This window comes from Schistocerca serialis, chromosome 11 (genome assembly GCF_023864345.2).
Source record: "Schistocerca serialis cubense isolate TAMUIC-IGC-003099 chromosome 11, iqSchSeri2.2, whole genome shotgun sequence".
Taxonomy (NCBI): domain Eukaryota; kingdom Metazoa; phylum Arthropoda; class Insecta; order Orthoptera; family Acrididae; genus Schistocerca; species Schistocerca serialis.
The window spans coordinates 89467140-89486908 of record NC_064648.1 but is presented as its reverse complement, the minus strand read 5'-3'; the positions used below and the strand labels follow the sequence as shown (position 1 = coordinate 89486908).

General features: G+C 45.2%; 1 long non-coding RNA gene and 1 pseudogene across 1 annotated transcript in view; one reads left to right on the top strand and one right to left on the bottom strand.

The window, feature by feature from the left end:
- Positions 1 to 19769, top strand: part of LOC126427067 (uncharacterized) — a 546217-nt gene that overhangs the window by 237612 nt on the left and 288836 nt on the right. The window lies entirely within an intron of this gene.
- On the bottom strand, positions 4946 to 5063 carry LOC126427468 (5S ribosomal RNA; annotated as a pseudogene).

Genomic DNA, 19769 nt, shown 5'->3' with positions numbered 1-19769 from the left:
GTATCATGAGCTTTTAAAAAAAAATGGTTCAAATGGCTCTGAGCACTATGGGACTCAACTGCTGTGGTCGGCAGTCCCCTAGAACTTAGAACTACGTAAACCTAACTAACCTAAGGACATCACACACATCCATGCCCGAGGCAGGATTCGAAACTGCGACCGCAGCAGAGCTTCTAAAACCCGGTGAAACTGTGAATACTAAGATGTGAACGATGGAGGCGTGAATTGTCGTCCATGAAGACCAATGCGTTGCCAACATGCTGCTAATAGGGTCGCAATATTGGTCGGAGGATGGTATTCACGTGCCGTACAGCCGTTACGGCGCCTTCCATGACCACCAGCGAAGTATGTCGGCCCCACATGATGCCCGCCTAAAACAGCAGAGAATATCCACCTTGCTGCACTCGCTGGACAGTGTGTCTAAGGCGTACAGCCTGACAGGGTTCCCTCCAGACACGTCTCCGACGATTGTGTGGTTGAACGCATGTGCGACACTCATCGGTGAAGAGAACGTGATACCAATCCTGAGCGGTCCATTCGGCATGTTGTCGGGCCCATCTGTACCGCGCTACACAGTGTCGTGGTTGCAAAGATGGACCTCGCCATGGACGTTGGGAGTGAAGTTGTGCATCATGCATCCTATTGCGCACAGTTTGAGTCGTAACACGACGTCCTGTGGCTGCACGAAAAGCATCATTCAACATGGTGGCGTTGCTGTCAGAGTTCCTCCGAGCCACAATCCGTAGGTAGCGGTCATCCACTGCAGTAGTAGCCCTTGGGCGGCCTGTGTGAGGCATGTCATCGACAGTACCTGTCTCTCTGCGTCTCCTCCGAACAACATCCCTTTGGTTCACTCCGAGATGCCTGGACACTTCCCTTGTTGAGAGCCCTTCCTGGCACAAAGTAATAATGCGGACACGATCGAACCGCGGTATTGACAGTCGAGGCCCGGTTGAACTACAGACAACACGAGCCGTGTACCTCCTTCCTGGTAGAATCTGGAACTGATAGGCCGTTGAACCCTCTCCGTCTAATAGGCGCTGCTCATGCATGGTTGTTTACATGTTTGGGCGGGTTTAGTTACATCTCTGTAGAGTCAAAGAGACTGTGTCTGTGATACAATATTCACAGTCAACTTCTATCTTCTGGAGTTATGGGAACCGAAGTCATACAAAACTTCTTTTGATGTGTGTACTACCATTCCCTACGTATCACTCCCGAAAGGATCGTGAGAACTAGTGTCGAATAATACAGGAAGCACAGATGCTATGAAACTCATTCTTTTCACACTCCATACTTGAGTGGAACCGGAGGAAATCATGATAACTGGACCAATGGGAGTTACCCTCTACCATGCACGTCGCTTTGGTTTGCATAATATGGATGTAGGCAGAGAAGTAAGTCAAAGTCCTCTACTTTTCTCCCTCTTCGGGCTCAAAATTCCGTCGACGAGTCTTCAGTCCCGGTGTTGCCTTTCTGTGCCGCGTTGTATGAGCGGCGTGGATCACACTTTATTGCTCCATAAAGTGCTTCAGTGTAGCTTATCGCGGCCGCGCATCCAAGTGTTCCGCCCGCGATAAAAGAAAAAAATGAGGATTAGTTGTCTAATAAAGAATGGCCGACGTCTCATAAACAGGACGTAACAGTCGACCGTAATTATGGCGATATTACACGACCCTAAAGGCAGTAATTTGAGTTTAGGGTCCAATGGCTGGAAATCGGTATTTAGCTTTTTGTTGCCATCAACAACTTATACCTTCCAGCAATAGGTTAACCTCGTACTGGTGTTTACTTGAAATGGCATCAAAACGTCCTATGTTAGTGTTGAATCCCGAATCCATACGCCATGTGGATGCATTTATGTTGGGCATTCGCACTTTTCCTCCACGGATGCTTACTTTTACTCTTCAGTCGATTGTTTTATATTGCAACTAAATACATATTCTAAGCGCCTAATGCCTTGTCAATGCAACCACGCCCCACTGTCATTGGCTGTTCGTTTCAGTTCCACCTAACTGTCGAAATCTAACCTCTCCTCGATAGCTTGCAAATACTTCTACTTAACCTGTCTTATTCCTCTCTTTCTCAGCACTTTCCAATTGAGAATAGAAATGAAGAAAGTGTTGTGTGATGACGTATCAACAAATTTTATTTTCATGCTTAACAAACTCGCAAATATTGTACAGTATGTCTTACATGACAGGAATGTATACAGGGTGGTCCATTGATAGCGACCGGGCCAAATATCTCGCGAAATAAGCGTCAAACGAACAAACTACAAAGAGCGAAACTCGTCTAAAAAATGGTTCAAATGGCTCTGAGCACTATAGGACTTAACATCTGAGATCATCAGTCCCCTAGAACCTAGAACTACTTAAACCTAACTAACCTAAGGACATCAGACACATCCATACCCGAGGCACGATTCGAACCTGCGAACGTAGCGGTCGCGCGGTTCCAGACTGAAGCGCCTACAACCGTTCGGCCATTTCGGCCGGCGAAACTCGTCTAGCTTGAAGGTGGAAACCAGATGGCGTTATAGCTGGCCCGCTACATGGGGCTGCCATAGGTCAAATGGATATCAACAGCGTTTTTTAAAATAGGAACCCCAATTTTATTACATATTCGTGTAGTACGTTAAGAAATATGAATGTTTTAGTTGGGCAACTTTTTTTGCTTTGTGATAGATGGCGCTGTAATAGGCACAAACGTATAAGTACGTAACGTCCCGCCAGCGCGGACGGTATTTGCTTCGCGGTACATTACCCGTGTTAAAATGGACCGTTTACCAATTGCGGAAAAAGGTCGATATCGTGTTGCTGTATGGCTATTGTGATCAATAGGGCGTGTGCTATGTATGCTGCTCGGTATCCTGGACGACATCATCAAAGTGTCCGGACCGTTCGCCGGATAGTTACGTTATTTAAGGAAACAGAAAGTGTTCAGCCACATGTGAAACGTCAGCCACGACCTGCAACAAATGATGATGTCCATGTATGTGTTTTAGCTGCTATCGCGGCTAATCCGCACATCAGTAGCAGACAAACTGCGCGAGAATCGGGTATCTCAGAAACGTCGGTGTTGAAAATGCTACATCAACACCGATTGCACCCGTACCAACCGTATTTCTGTGCACCAGGAATTGCATGGCGACGGCTTTGAACATCGTGTACAGTTCTGCCACTGGGCACAAGAGAAATAACGAGACGATGACAGATTTTTTGGACGCGTTCTATTTAGCGACGAAGCGTCATTCACCAAAATCGGTAACGTTAACCGGCATAATATGCACTACTGGGGAATGGAAAATACACGATGGCTAAGACAAGTGGAACATCAGGGACTTTGGAGGGTTAATGTATGGTGCGGCATTATGGGAGGAAGGATAATTGATCCCCATTTTGTCGATGGCAATCTAAATGGTGCAATGTATGCTGATTTCCTACGTAATGTTCTACCGATGTTACTACAAGATGTTTCACTGAATGACAGAATGGCGATGTACTTCCAAGGTGATGGATATCCGGCACATAGCTCGCTTGCTGTTGAAGCGGTATTGAATAGCATATTTCATGACAGGTGGATTGGTCGTCGAAGCACCATACCATGGCCCGCACGTTCACCGGATCTGACGTCCCCGGATTTCTTTCTGTGGGGAAAGTTGAAGGATATTTGCCATCGTGATCCACTGACAACGCCTGACAACATGCGTCAGCGCTTTCTGAATGCATGTGCGAACATTACGGAAGACGAACTACTCGCTGTTGAGAGGAATGTCGTTACACGTATTGCCAAATGCATTGAGGTTGACGGACATCATTTTGAGCATTTAATGCATTAATGTGGTATTTGCAGGTAATCACGCTGTAACAGCATGCGTTCTCAGAAATGATAAGTTCACAAAGGTACATGTATCACATTGGAACAACCGAAATAAAATATTCAAACGTACCTACGTTCTGTATTTTAATTTAAAAAAACCTACCTTTTACCAACTGTTTGCCTAAAATTGTGAGCCATATGTTTGTGACTGTTACAGCGCCGTGTATCACAAAGCGAAAAAAGTCTTCCAACTAAGACATTCGTATTTCTTTACTTACTACACGAATATGTAATAAAAAAATGGGGTTTCCTATTTAAAAAAACGCAGTTGATATCCGTTTGACCTATGGCAGCGCCATCTAGCGGGCCAACCATAGCGCCATCTGGTTTCCCCCTTCAAGATAGACAAGTTTCGTTCTTTGTAGTTTTTTCGTTTGACGCTTATTTCGTGAGATATTTGGCCCGGTCACGACCAATGGAACACCCTGTATACATTTCCACGGTTTCAAGGTCTTAGCCCCATCATCAGCTGTATCGGAAATCTAAACTAAAACAACAATTGCAATATACTCCATTAGAAAATTGAAAAATTAAAGATTGACATTTAGAAACTGAAAGTTCGGTACATACAGGGCGACAATTATTGAACTATATGAAATAAACGTACAATGAAGGCTTTCACGACCGTATGTTTCTTCCGGGTTGTATGGTCGTGGTCCATGGAACTCTTCTATCCCAGACGTTCCGTCCAAACCTACGTTGGACATCTTCGGAGGTGCTCCTGGTTGTGTTGAGTGTTGCCGACTCTTCACTAGTAGGACGTCATGTCCCTGCCCAAACAACTTGAAGGCAAACATCTTTTTTAAGTCATTTCATCCGATTTTGTAGATTCTAAATGTTACTCTTTAATTTAAAAAAAAAGCACTACGTCTTCAGGCTACAAGTGACCCATCAGGGCCATCCGACCGCCGTGTCATCCTCAGATGAGGATGCGGATAGGACGGGCGTGTGGTCAGCACACCACTCTCCCAGTCGTTATGATGGTTGTCTTTGACCGGAGCGGCTACTATTCGGTCGAGTAGCTCCTCAATTGGCCTCACGAGGCTGAGTGCACCCCGAAAAATGGCAACAGCGCGTGGCAGCCCGGATGGTCACCCATCCAAGTGCCGGCCACGCCCGACAGCGCTTAACTTCGGCGATCTCACGGGAACCGGTGTAGCCACTGCGGCAAGGCCGTTGCCTATTCCTTAATTAAATCTAAGAATTCCAAAATAAAAATCATTCACAAGGTTGTTCTGATGTATATCAAACAGCCCAGTTTCATTAGAACGTTAGGAAACAAATACAATTTCGTCTAGACACGGTATTACAAGAGTTTCTAATAGATATTATCGATATTTTATGTGATGGCAAAGGAAAGAGTCACAGTGCGTTAGGTCAGGCGATAGGAAGAGCCAAAGGAACATAACCATGTCGTCTTCACGGCTACACCAGTCCAATACGGAAGTTCGTCGTTTAGGTAGCGCAAGCATCGATGCTCCTATGAGGGGCGCCCCGTGTTATTGGAAGATGAGATTGTTGGGAATGATATAATATTTATTGAGACAGATATTCAAATTATTTTGAAATGCATTTGGTTGAGATTTTCTTTGTTTGACGTAGAATTGTACAGTTAAGGCCTTAGGCAAGTTTCAAGTATCTAAAACGAACGCATCATGCACTGGATGCATTAATATCACAGCCTTCTATATGTATCCCATGCAAGTTAGCTTGCAAGTAATCCACAGAATCGTTGTTCACTGAGCTAGCCGTTTAAGTGTGTAACTGCTCCTCGTAAGATGTATTGGAAATGTTCGTTGGTGAAATTCGTGCTCCAACTAGCGGTAGAATGTACATATATATTATGAGGAACATTACATAAAAAAATCTGTGCTACTGCACTGTATTCACGCCGAGTGCGTATCGATCATACCGACCAGTACAAATAATTATATGCTCCCCGACATGTATGAGCACAGCTTCCCGTAGTTACACACCAGTGGATATCCTTGTACTAATTATGGCACAGTCCATGTACGGCAGTAGTTTGTCCCCTAAAGTTTCCAAATTACGTAAGCTTAGTAGTTCCAATCGGTACAACAACTGTCTCACTCGGCAAAGAATATACACTACTGCCATTGAAATTGTTACACCAAGAAGAAATGCAGATGATAAACGAGTATTCATTGGACAAATATATTATATTACAACTGACATGTGATTACATTTTCACGCAATTTAGGTGCATAGATCCTGAGAAATCAGTACCCAGAACAACCACCTCTGGCCGCAATAACGGCCTCGATACGCCTGGGCATTGAGTCAAACAGAGCTTGGATGGCGTGTACAGGTACAGCTGCCAATGCAGCTTCAGCAAGATACCACAGTTCATCAAGAATAGTGACTGACGTATTGTGACGAGCCAGTTGCTCGGCCACCATTGACCAGACGTTTTGATTTGGTGAGAGATCTGGAGAATGTGCTGGCCAGGGCAGCAGTCGAACATTTTCTGTATCCAGAAAGGCCCGTACAGGACCTGGAACATACGGTCGTGCATTATCCTGCTGAAATGTAGGGTTTCCCAGGTATCGAATGAAGAGTAGAGCCATGGGTCGTAACACATCTGAAATGTCCACTGTTCAAAGTGCCGTCAATGCGAACAAGAGGTGACCGAGACGTGTAACCAATGGCACCCCGTACCATCACGACGGGTGATATGCCAATATGGCGATGACGAATACACGCTTCCAATGTGCGTTCACCGCGATGTCGCCAAACACGGATGCGACCATCACCATGCCGTGAACAGAAACTGGCTTCTTCCGAAAAAATGACGTTTTGCCATTCGTGCACCCACGTTCGTCGTCGAGTACACCATCGCAGGCGCTCCTGTCTGTGATGCAGCGTCAAGGGCAACCGCAGCCGCGGGCTCCGAGCTGATAGTCCGTGCTGCTGCAAACGTCGTCGAACTGTTCGTGCAGATGATTGTCGTCTGTCAAACGTCCCCATCTGTTGACTCAGGGATCGAGACGTGGCTGCACGATCCGTTACAGCCGTGCGGATAAGATGCCTGTCATCTCGACTGCTAGTGATAAGAGGCTGTTGGGATCCAGCACGGCGTTCCGTATTACCCTCCTGAACCCACCGATTCCAGATTCTGGTAACAGTCATTGGATCTCGACTAACACGAGTAACAGTGTCGCGATACGATAAACCGCAATTGCGATAGGCTACAATCCGACCTTTATCAAAGTCGGAAACGTGATGGTACGCATTTCTCCTCGTTACACGAGGCATCACAACAACGTTCCACCAGGCAACGCCGGTCAACTGCTGTTTGTGTGTGAGAAATCGGTTGGAAACTTTCCTCATGTGAGCACGTTGTAGGTGTCGCCACCGGCGCCAGCCTTGTGTGAATGCTCTGAAAAAATAATAATTTGCATATCACAGCACCTTCTTCCTGTCGGTTAAATTTCGCGTCTGTTGCACGTCATCTTCGTGGTGTAGCAATTTTAATGGCCAGTAGTGTAAACGCATGCTGCGCCCCGTTATTAGTCTATGTCGCCGCACAAATAAATATTTCATAAACACACAATATTAAATGCTTTGAAAGAGATGTCACACAGTAAATCCACTTCATAACGCTTTATTCTATACCATTCACGTCCTATCATTGTATTAAGGAAGTAACTTGTGCCTAAGCTGGGGGGAATTAGTTAAGTAAGTTTCAGTCAAAGAGTTTGTAAGATCCAGATTTCATTTGCTACTTTAACGAAGCTTCAGCACTTTTTCACAGTTCAGTACCAATTCCTATGTCAGTAAATTGCTAATAGTCTATTAGACTACTGGCCATTAAAATTGGTACACCACGAAGATAACGTGCTACAGACGCGAAATTTAACCGACAGGAAGAAGATGCTGTGATATGCAAATGATTAGCTTTTCAGAGCATTCACACAAGGCTGGCGCTGGTGGCGACATCTACAAAGTGCTGACATGAGGAAAGTTTCCAACTGATTTCTCGTACACAAACAGCAGTTGACCAGCGTTGCCTGGTGAAACGTTGTTGTGATGCCAGCACATTCTCCAGATCTCTCACCAACTAAAAACGTCTGGTCAATGGTTGCCGAGCAACTGGCTCGTCACAATACGCCAGTCACTACTCTTGATGAACTGTTTCCAGAGATGTGAGGCACACATCGCGAAATTCGCGAAAATTACAGATCAATGCTTTGTCTGTGCAGTGCTGGCGTCCAACTGCATCCCAGATATGTTGTGTTGGGTTCAAATGAGGCGAATTTGGTGCCCACGATATCACACTGCGTTCACTATTTCCTTTTTCAGACCATTGTAGATGACTCTAGCGTTGTGACACGGGTAGTTATCATGTTGGAAGACGCCATCGCTATCAGGGAAGACATCTAGCTTGAAGGAATACAGGTCGTCTGTAGAAATGTTCCCGTACTTCACAGCTGACATACTGTCTTTCAGTAGTATCACAAACACCGTGGAAGCCGCAGGTCAATGTCCCCAATAGCATAATACAGGCCTACTAAACTGACTGATGTATGAGACAGGAGAAACACCCCCAAACTTCAAGAAGAATATAATAATTCCAATCCCAAACAAAGGAGATGTTGACAGATGTGAAAATTACCGAACTATCAGTTTAATAAGTCAAAGCTGCAAAGTACTAACGCGAATTCTTTACACACGAATGGAAAAACTGATAGAAGCGGACTTCGGGGAAGATCAGTTTGGATTCCGTAGAAATGTTGGAACACGTGAGGCAATACTGACCTTACGACTTATTTTAGAAGATAGCTTAAGGCAAGGCAAACCTACGTTTCTAGCATTTGTAGACTTAGAGAAAGCTTTTGACAATGTTGACTGGAATACTCTCTTTCAAATTATGAAGGTGGCAGGGGTAAAATACAGGGAGCGAAAGGCTATTTACAATTTGTACAGGAACCAGATGGCAGTTATAAGAGTCGAGGGACATGAAATAGAAGCAGTGGTTGGGAAGGGAGTAAAACTGGGTTGTAGCCTCTCCCCGATGTTGTTCAATCTGTATATTGAGCAAGCAGTAAAGGAAACAAAAGAAAAATTCGGAGTAGGTATTAAAATTCATGGAGAAGAAATAAAAACTTTGAGGTTCGCCGATGACATTGTAATTCTGTCAGAGACAGCAAAGGACTTGGAAGAGCAGTTGAACGGAATGGACAGTGTCTTGAAAGGAGGATATAAGGTGAACATCAACAAAACAAAACGAGGATAATGGAATGTAGTCGAATTAAGTCGGGTGATGCTGAGGGAATTAGATTAGGAAATGAGACACTTAAAGTAGTAAAGGAGTTCCGCTATTTGAGCAGCAAAATAACTGATGATGGTCGAAGTAGAGAGGATATAAAGTGTAGACTGGCAATGGCAAGGAAAGCGTTTCTGAAGAAGAGAAATTTGTTGACGTTGAGTATAGATTTAAGTGTCAGGAAGTCTTTTCTGAAAGTATTTGTATGGAGTGTAGCCATGTATGGAAGTGAAACGTGGACCATAAATAGTTTAGACAAGAATAGAATAGAAGCTTTCGAAATGTGGTGCTACAGAAGAATGCTGAAGATTAGATGGGTAGATCACATAACTAATGAGGAGGTATTGAATAGAATTTGGGAGAAGAGGTGTTTGTGGCACAACTTGACCAGAAGAAGGGATCGGTTGGTAGGACATGTTCTGTGGCATCAAGGGATCACCAATTTAGTATTGGAGGGCAGCGTGGAGGGTAAAAATCGTAGAGGGAGACCAAGAGATGAATACACTAAGGAGATTCAGTAGGACGTAGGCTGCAGTAGGTACTGGGAGAAGAAGAAACTTGCACAGGATAGAGTAGTATGGAGAGCTGCATCAAACCAGTCTCAGGACTGAAGACCATAACAACAACAACACTAAACTGAGACGACGAAAGTCATGGGATATCTCCTAACATAGCGTCGCACCTCCTTCTGCCTGCCACAGTGGATCAACTCTACATAGCATGGACGCAACAAGTCGCTGAAAGGGGCTTGTACAAATATTGACCATGCTGCGTCCATTGCTGTCCATAACTGCGAAAGTGCCACCGGCGCGGAATTTTGTGCACGAGCTGACCTCTCGATTACGTTCGATAAATGTTCAACAGGATCCATAATCGGTGATCTGTGTGGGCAAATCATTCGCTCGAATTGCCCTCACTGTTTATCAAACCACTCACGAACAACTGTGGACCGGTGAGACGGCGCATTGTCATCCGTAAAAATTCCATTCATGAACGGTTGCGAATGCTCTCCAAGTAGCCGAACATAACTACACTGAGGAGCCGAAGAAACTGGTACACCTTGTAATGGTTCATTATTTACGCGACCATTACGGCATTCCAATCCCAGTTCTCGATACCAGTAATATCGTACTACTTTTCTGCGAAGTAACAGACATATTTTTGTGACAATATTCGCATTTTGTTTTATCAATGTGTAGGTACTCCGATGTAACGATATATTACAGTGATATGGTTCTTGTGTGTATTTATTTCTGTGAGACTGTCATAATCTTTGACTTACCTGTAACCGTTTTGGCGCGAATGCGCACAGAGCATTCTTTGTTTCACTTTGCAGAAGTTAAATTGTTATTTCGCTTTGTAAAAGAACAGTCAACTCTTGTGTTTGGTTAAAGTGGAAATTAAATATATGAAGATTGATACAAAACTGTTTTCTTGATGATGTGGCAAAAAAATGGTTCATATGGCTCTGAGCACTATGGGACTTAACTTCTGAGGTCATCAGTCCTCTAGAACTTAGAACTACTTAAACCTAACTAACCTAAGGACATCACACACATCCATGCCCGAGGCAGGATTCGAACCTGCGACCGCAGCGGTCGCGCGTTCCAGACTGTAGCGCTTAGAACCGCTCGGCCACCCCGGCCGACGATGATGTGACAATTAAGAAGTAGTACATGTGAATTTACAAGAAGTTTAATAAAAATGTGGATGGTGAACACCAAGTCAAAAATTATTTCTACCATACGATTGTTCTGATCTGGGCTTGGTTGATCATTAAGAATTTCCTGAAAAACGCATTTGTTAAGTCTTCAAATATTGCTGAAATACAGATCTGGACCTTCTAGCATTCAAAGTGGAATCACCCTAGAATCAACAAGGTGAGCCATAAGAACTTCGACGAAATCTACGTGGGAATCCATTCAAGATAAGTGCCAAAATTAATGACTTTGTTACAGTGGCTTCATTATTTCCACTCTGACGATACCATCCGCAGTCAATAACTTTGTTGTTGCCCGATAAAGCGAACATATGCTGCGTGAGCAACATTATTAATCTGATTTCTAACCTACTTTGCAAGTGGTGGTATTGTCAGAACCTGCCTCATATCGTCTATGGCCCCTACGAGCACGCAGAAGTGCCGCAACACGAAATGGCGTGGACTAGCTAACGTCTGAAGTAGTAATGGAGGGAACTGACACCATCAATCCTCCAGGGCTGTCTATAAATCCGTAAGAGTACGAGGGGGTGGAGATCTCTTCTGAACTGCACGTGGCATAGCATCCCAGATATGCTCAATAATGTTCATGTCTGGGGAGTTTGGTGGCCAGTGCATATGTTAAAACTCAGAAGCATGTTCCTGTAGCCACTGTGTAGTAATTCTGGTCGTGTGGGGTGTCGCATTGTCCTGCTGGAACTGCCGAAGTCCGCCGGAATGAAGAATGGACATGAATGGATGCAGGTGACCAGACAAGATGCTTACGTATGTGTCAGCTGTCATAGTCGTATCTAGGCGTATCAGGGTCCCATATAACTCCAACTGCTCATGATCCACACACCACTAAGAGCCTGTACCAGCTTGAACAGTCCCATGCTGACATGCTGTGTATATGGATTCATGAGGTTGTCTCCACACCCGTACACGTCCATCCGCTCGATACAATTTGAAACGAGACTCGTTCGACCAGGCAACACGTTTCCAACCATCAAGCCGCCCGGGATTACCCGAGCGGTCTCAGGCGCTGCAGTCATGGACTGTGCGGCTGGTCCCGGCGGAGGTTCGAGTCCTCCCTCGGGCATGGGTGTGTGTGTTTGTCCTTAGGATAATTCAGGTTAAGTAGTATGTAAGCTTAGGGACTGATGACCTTAGCAGTTAAGTCCCATAAGATTTGACACACATTTGAACATTTTTTTTTTCAGCCATCAGCATTCCAATTTAGGAGTTGACATGCTTAGGCGAGGCATAAAGCTTTGTGTCGTGCAGTCATCAAGGGTACACGAGTGTACCTTCGGCTCCGAAAGCCCATATCGATGATGTTTGCGTGAATGGTTCTCACGCTGCACTTGTTGATGGCCCAGCATTGAAATCTGCAGCAATTTGCGGAGGGGTTGCACTTCTGTCACGTTGAAAGATTCTCTTCTGTCTTAGTTGGTTCCGTTCTTGTAGGATCTTTCCTGGCCACAACGATGTCGGAGATTTGATGTTTTACCGGATGCCTGATGTTCACGGTACACTCGTGGAATGGTCGTACACAAAAATCTCCACTTCATCGCTACATCGGAGATGCTGTGTCCCATCGCTCGTGCGCCAGCAGTAGCACCATGTTGAGACTCACTCAAATCCTGATAACCTGCCATTGTAGGAGCAGTAGCCGATCTGACAACTGCGCCAGACACTTGTTGTCATACATAGGCGTTGCCGACCGCAGCGCCGTGTTCCGCCTGTTTACATATCCCTGTATTTGAATACACATGCCTGTACCAGTTTCTTTTGGGCTTCAGTGTGTTTCCAGTCAGTGATCGGATGACACCACACCATTATGGGGCCACTACCAACCTCCACAGTGCCTTCTTGACAACTGAGGTTCATGGCTTTGGGGGCCTGCACCACAGTCGAACCTTAGCATCAGACCTTAGGAACTGAAATCGAGAGTCATCAGACCAGGCCTCGGTTTACCAGTGGATGGGTCCAATTGAGATGGTGAGGAGCGCAGCAGAGTCTCTGCCGGTGATGTCGTGCTTTTAGCAGAGGTACTCAAATCGGTCGTGTGCTGCTGTAGCCTATAAACACCACCTTATCCAGCACTGTCGTGACGCATACGTCCTATATTGATTTCTGCGGTTATTTCAAGGCCTATTGCGTGTCTGTTAGCACCGACAACCCTGCGCAAACGCCGCTGCTCTCGGCCACAGTGTTGTCTGTGGTGAGAAGTAACGCCTGAAATTTGGTATTCTCGACACAGATTCCAGAATGTGGATCTCAGAATAATGAATCCCCTAACGATTTCCGAAATGGAATGTACCATGCATCTAGCTCCGAGTGCCATTGCGTGTTCGGAGTCTGTTGATTCCCGCCATGCGGGCATAATGTCGAAGACCTTTTTACCTGAACGACCTGAGTACAAATGACTGCTCCTCCAATGTACTGTCCTTTTATACCTTTCCTACTTGACACTACCGCCATCTGTACATGTGCATATCGCTATGCCATCAACTTTTGTCACCTCAGTGTATACAGGGTGTTTCAAAAATGACCGGTATATTTGAAACGGCAATAAAAACTAAACGAGCAGCGATAGAAATACACCGTTTGTTGCAGTATGCTTGGGACAACAGTACATTTTCAGGCAGACAAACTTTCGAAATTACAGTAGTTACAATTTTCAACAACAGTCTGTGGGTGCGCCATTCTGTATGTCGTCTTTCTGCTGTAAGCGTGTGCTGTTCACAACGTGCAAGTGTGCTGTAGACAACATGGTTTATTCCTTACAACAGAGGATTTTTCTGGTGTTGGAATTCCACCGCCTAGAACACAGTGTTGTTGCAACAAGACGAAGTTTTCAACGGAGGTTTAATTGTAACCAAAGGACCGAAAAGCGATACAATAAAGGATCTGTTTGAAAAATTTCAACGGACTGGGAACGTAACGGATGAATGTGCTGGAAAGGTAGGGCGACTGCGTACGGCAACCACAGAGGGCAACGCGCAGCTAGTGCAGCAGGTGATCCGACAGCGGCCTCGGGTTTCCGTTCACCGTGTTGCAGCTGCGGTCCAAATGACGCCAACGTCCACGTATCGTCTCATGCGCCAGAGTTTACACCTCTATCCGTACAAAATTCAAACGCGGCAACCCCTCAGCGCCGCTACCATTGCTGTACGAGAGACATTCGCTAACGATATAGTGCACAGGGTTGATGACGGCGATATGCATGTGGGCAGCATTTGGTTTACTGACGAAGCTTATTTTTACGTGGACGGCTTCGTCAATAAACACAACTGGCGCATATGGGGAACCGAAAAGCCCCATGTTGCAGTCCCATCGTCCCTGCATCCTCAAAAAGTACTGGTCTGGGCCGCCATTTCTTCCAAAGGAATCATTGGCCCATTTTTCAGATCCGAAACGATTACTGCATCACGCTATCTGGACATTCTTCGTGAATTTGTGGCGGTACAAACTGCCTTAGACGACACTGCGAACACCTCGTGGTTTATGCAAGATGGTACCCGGCCACATCGCACGGCCGACGTCTTTAATTTCCTGAATGAATATTTCGATGATCGTGTGATTGCTTTGGGCTATCCGAAACATACAGGAGGCGGCGTGGATTGGCCTCTTTATTCGCCAGACATGAACCCCTGTGACTTCTTTCTGTGGGGACACTTGAAAGACCAGGTGTACCGCCAGAATCCAGAAACAATTGAACAGCTGAAGCAGTACATCTCATCTTCATGTGAAGCCATTCCGCCAGACACGTTGTCAAAGGTTTCGGGTAATTTCATTGAGAGACTACGCCATATTATTGCTATGCATGGTGGATATGTGGAAAATATCGTACTATAGAGTTTCCCAGACCGCAGCGCCATCTGTTGTTGAAAATTGTAACTACTGTAATTTCGAAAGTTTGTCTGCCTGAAAATGTACTGTTGTCCCAAGCATATTGCAACAAACGGTGTATTTCTATCGCTGCTCGTTTAGTTTTTATTGTCGTTTCAAATATACCGGTCATTTTTGAAACACCCTGTAAGTACTTCATTTGTTTTCAAAGATGTATATTTTCCAATATATTAGATGTACAAAAATGACTCATGCGTTAATAAATAAATGGTGTGAAATCTTATGGGACTTAACTGCTAAGGTCATTAGTCCCTAAGCTTACACACTACTCAACTTAAATTATCCTAAGGAGAAACACACACACCCATGCCCGAGGGAGGACTCGAACCTCCGCCGGGATCAACCGCACAGTCCAGCGCCCTAGACCGCTCGGCTAACCCCGTGCGGCGATGCGTTAATAGAACCGCAGTCTAACCAAGCTTGCATTCCGCATTCAGTAAACGTTCTATGAGGCGCCTCTGGTTATACAGCACAGTGAACTTTGTTCCACTCTGAGCTGTTCTGGTGTTCTTGATTGTGGGGCATAAGTATACGCAGTCCCTAAGGTACCCGGAAAGGAAAAAGTCACAAGGCGTTAGGTGAGGCGATACGGAGAGCCAAAGGAACATAGCAATATCGTCTTCACCGGTGCTCTGAGTCCAGCGATAGGGAAGCTTGTCATGTAGGTAGCGTCCTACATTGATACTCCAATGAGTGGGTGCCTCGCGTGTTTGGAAAATGAAAGTCTTTGAAATCCAACCACGAAAGCGACATACCAAGGTGAGAGGCAAGCGTCACAATCTCCTCACACGAGAAAAACGACCCAGACAGCTTTGTACGTGGCACTGCACAGAAAAAACTAACTTTCGGCGACTCTGTTACATGCACCACATTTTCATGAAGATTTTTAGCGCTCCGATTAGTGTTTCCAGGTAAATGGGTGGTTGGTTCGTCGCTGTATAACAGCTTGGAGGAAAAAATCTTCATCCTGAAGTACTTCCTGCACTGTGATGTAAAACTGAAGCACGAGGCATTGTCGTCCGGTTTTAATTGTTACAGGAGGAGTTTTGAGTCATCTAAGCCTCGTATCCACTCACTTTTGTACGTGATCTGCGCACTCCAGCTTAGTGACAGTTATATTATCTCCATATGGCTTATCTTTCTCAACTGCTTTGAAAGCTTTTAAATCTCCATCTCCTAAATAATTGCCCATGATGGTGGGTGACTAAAAAAATCAAATTTCAGTTTGAGAATTGTCAAATGTAAATAGTCATGCGCATACATTGTTTTGTTTAAATGAATGAATAAACCAGAAATAAGACGACAATGTCATTAGGAAGGGCAAATTCCGTAGATGATGATCAATGAAAAAGCAGAAATTGAAAATTGGAATATTTCAGCCTATCCACAGCCCCTTAAGGCAAATGGAGAGACGGTTCCCTAATCTCAGTTCTAATGACCTCGATGTTGCTGGAATGATAAGCAGTAATCTCGCCCCCTCCCCCTTCCCCCCCCCCCCTCCCCCAAATGAATGATTTAAGCTAAGTGTGTACTTTCCTTACCATGTCATGTGCCCATGTATGTAATGTGTTTTTGGCCTGATACGCTGTATTAATTTTTTCCATATGATTTGATCTGGTGATGGCAGTCTCCCAAAACTCGGATTCCATGTAGATAAATAATACTCCAGGCCATTAATTAAGTGTTAGTGCTATATGGATCGGGCACCTGCACATCATTGAAACTTTGTCGGCAGATAATGAGAATGACACTCATCGAAACGTCGCGCGAATTCGGACACAGCCAACCAATTGTAAACCTGAGAATATTTCATCATATGAGGTGTGTTCAACAAGAAACCGGACTTCAGAAGTAAAATGCCAATTCGCAGAGGTTGCATGCTGTGACCACTGAGTGCAGGTAGCAGCAGGTTTAAACAACAAATTGGCCTAAACCTCGTTTCAGTGTGGACTTCAGTGGGCGAGCTACAGCCCGAGAAGTGAGTATAGCCACAAGCTGTTTGTCGGGTTAGTGAGGAAGTGGCAATGGAACATCTTGAAGAGCAACACGTTTGGGTGAAATTGTGCTACAAACTTGGCAAAACTTTTATAGAGACATTGGATTGCTTACACAGTGAGTATGTAAAGGGCCTCATGGTCCTGAAAAAGCATACATGAGTTGGTCAAAGATCAAGATATGGTTGGTTGGTTGTATTACGGTATATTGATAATTTTTACTTATGGACCGTCTGACAGCAACTGAATAAAACACAATTTTCGTGCCATACGCGTTTCGCCTTTATTTTCTGCAAGGCATCATCAGTGGCCTGGAATATGTACAAATGTTTGCTGTTTAATTTACATTTTTTGTCACTATACCTATAGGTTATAAACAGTTCTGGTGGTTTGGTATTTCCTATTAAGTAGTAATGTTTTGAACTGTACTTACAGGTTGTGTGGACAATTTCTTACATATTACGCTCCTGTTGCATTTTTGGTGATGTTACTCTTCTTATGAATGCCAATTTGTGGTTTTTTTCCCACATTCCACAGCACTATGAACTGAACGCTTGTTTCAATGCAATGTTTTGGTTTCTGTTGCCGACTGTTAAATGTTTTTGCCAAGGATCGAATGTTATTGCCAAACTTTCGAGTGTAATTATTGAAGTACCTGTGATCTGTTCGTGTACGCATTTGTGTGTGCGATTGTGTGTGTGTGTGTGTGTTTGTGTGTGTGTGTGTGTGTGTGTGTGTGTGTGTGTGTGTGTGTGTGTGTTCGTGTGTTCGTGTGTAAGGTAGTAAGATTTTGCTACCATACATTTAATAATTTAATATTCTGTAAACTCTTCAATTTATTTTTGTATTAGGAAACTGTTTATGATGCACAATGAGGTTATTAGTCATTTCACTGATACTGGCTAACACCGTGCACTAACAATTTTTGTCATACAGCATGTCTGAGAGATACAGTGAAACCCCGCTTTTACACTTTTCAAGGGACTTAAAAAAAAAAAGGATGAAAAATGCAAGAAAACGCACAAATTGGGAAACAATGTTTTAAGCTGTAAAATTATGTATAGGATAGCCCCTTGCATTTTCGCACTTTATGTATATGCACATAATAGGCATCAAAATACTCATGTCAGTGACTTGTTTATTAACTGATAATGGTTTATCATCTAATGAAAACCGCTGATATAGTGGGAACTGATAATTCGAAAGCAGATACATTTGACTAAAGTTCATACATCATTATCAATGTTTTTGGAATGCCTGCAGCTGTCATTCATTATTTAAATAATAAAACGCTTCGCCAGGTACATATTTTTTTCATGCTTAGCACAGTGCGTTTCAGGATGAACAGCGATCGTGTGAGACCCAACTCGCTTTATTTGTTCATGAGACCCAGAAAATATTAGATACAGGCTCCCAGGTAGATGCTATTTTCCTTGACTTCCGGAAGGCGTTCGATACAGTTCCGCACTCTCGCCTGATAAACAAAGTAAGAGCCTACGGAATATCAGACCAGCTGTGTGGCTGGATTGCAGAGTTTTTAGCAAGCAGAACAAAGCATGTTGTTCTCAATGGAGAGACGTCTACAGACGTTAAAGTAACATCTGGCGTGCCACAGGGGAGTGTTATGGGACCATTACTTTTCACAATATACACTCCTGGAAATGGAAAAAAGAACACATTGACACCGGTGTGTCAGACCCACCATACTTGCTCTGGACACTGCGAGAGGGCTGTACAAGCAATGATCACACGCACGGCACAGCGGACACACCAGGAACCGCGGTGTTGGCCGTCGAATGGCGCTAGCTGCGCAGCATTTGTGCACCGCCGCCGTCAGTGTCAGCCAGTTTGCCATGGCATACGGAGCTCCATCGCAGTCTTTAACACTGGTAGCATGCCGCGACAGTGTGGACGTGAACCGTATGTGCGGTTGACGGACTTTGAGCGAGGGCGTATAGTGGGCATGCGGGAGGCCGGGTGGAAGTACCGCCGAATTGCTCAACACGTGGGGCGTGAGGTCTCCACAGTACATCGATGTTGTCGCCAGTGGTCGGCGGAAGGTGCACGTGCCCGTCGACCTGGGACCGGACCGCAGCGACGCACGGATGCACGCCAAGGCCGTAGGATCCTACGCAGTGCCGTAGGGGACCGCACCGCCACTTCCCAGCAAATTAGGGACACTGTTGCTCCTGGGGTATCGGCGAGGACCATTCGCAACCGTCTCCATGAAGCTGGGCTACGGTCCCGCACACCATTAGGCCGTCTTCACAGGGCCAACACCCGGCATCATGGTGTGGGGAGCGATCTTCTACACTGGCCGTACACCACTGGTGATCGTCGAGGGGACACTGAATAGTGCACGGTACATCCAAACCGTCATCGAACCCATCGTTCTACCATTCCTAGACCGGCAAGGGAACTTGCTGTTCCAACAGGACAATGCACGTCCGCATGTATCCCGTGCCACCCAACGTGCTCTAGAAGGTGTAAGTCAACTACCCTGGCCAGCAAGATCTCCGGATCTGTCCCCCATTGAGCATGTTTGGGACTGGATGAAGCGTCGTCTCACGCGGTCTGCACGTCCAGCACGAACGCTGGTCCAACTGAGGCGCCAGGTGGAAATGGCATGGCAAGCCGTTCCACAGGACTGCATCCAGCATCTCTACGATCGTCTCCATGGGAGAATAGCAGCCTGCATTGCTGGGAAAGGTGGATATACACTGTACTAGTGCCGACATTGTGCATGCTCTGTTGCCTGTGTCTATGTGCCTGTGGTTCTGTCAGTGTGATCATGTGATGTATCTGACCCCAGGAATGTGTCAATAAAGTTTCCCCTTCCTGGGAGAATGAATTCACGGTGTTCTTATTTCAATTTCCAGGAGTGTATATAAATGACCTAGTCGATAGTGTCGGAAGTTCCATGCGGCTTTTCGCGAATGATGCTGTAGTATACAGAGAAGTTGCAGCATAAGAAAATTGCAGCGTGTAACCT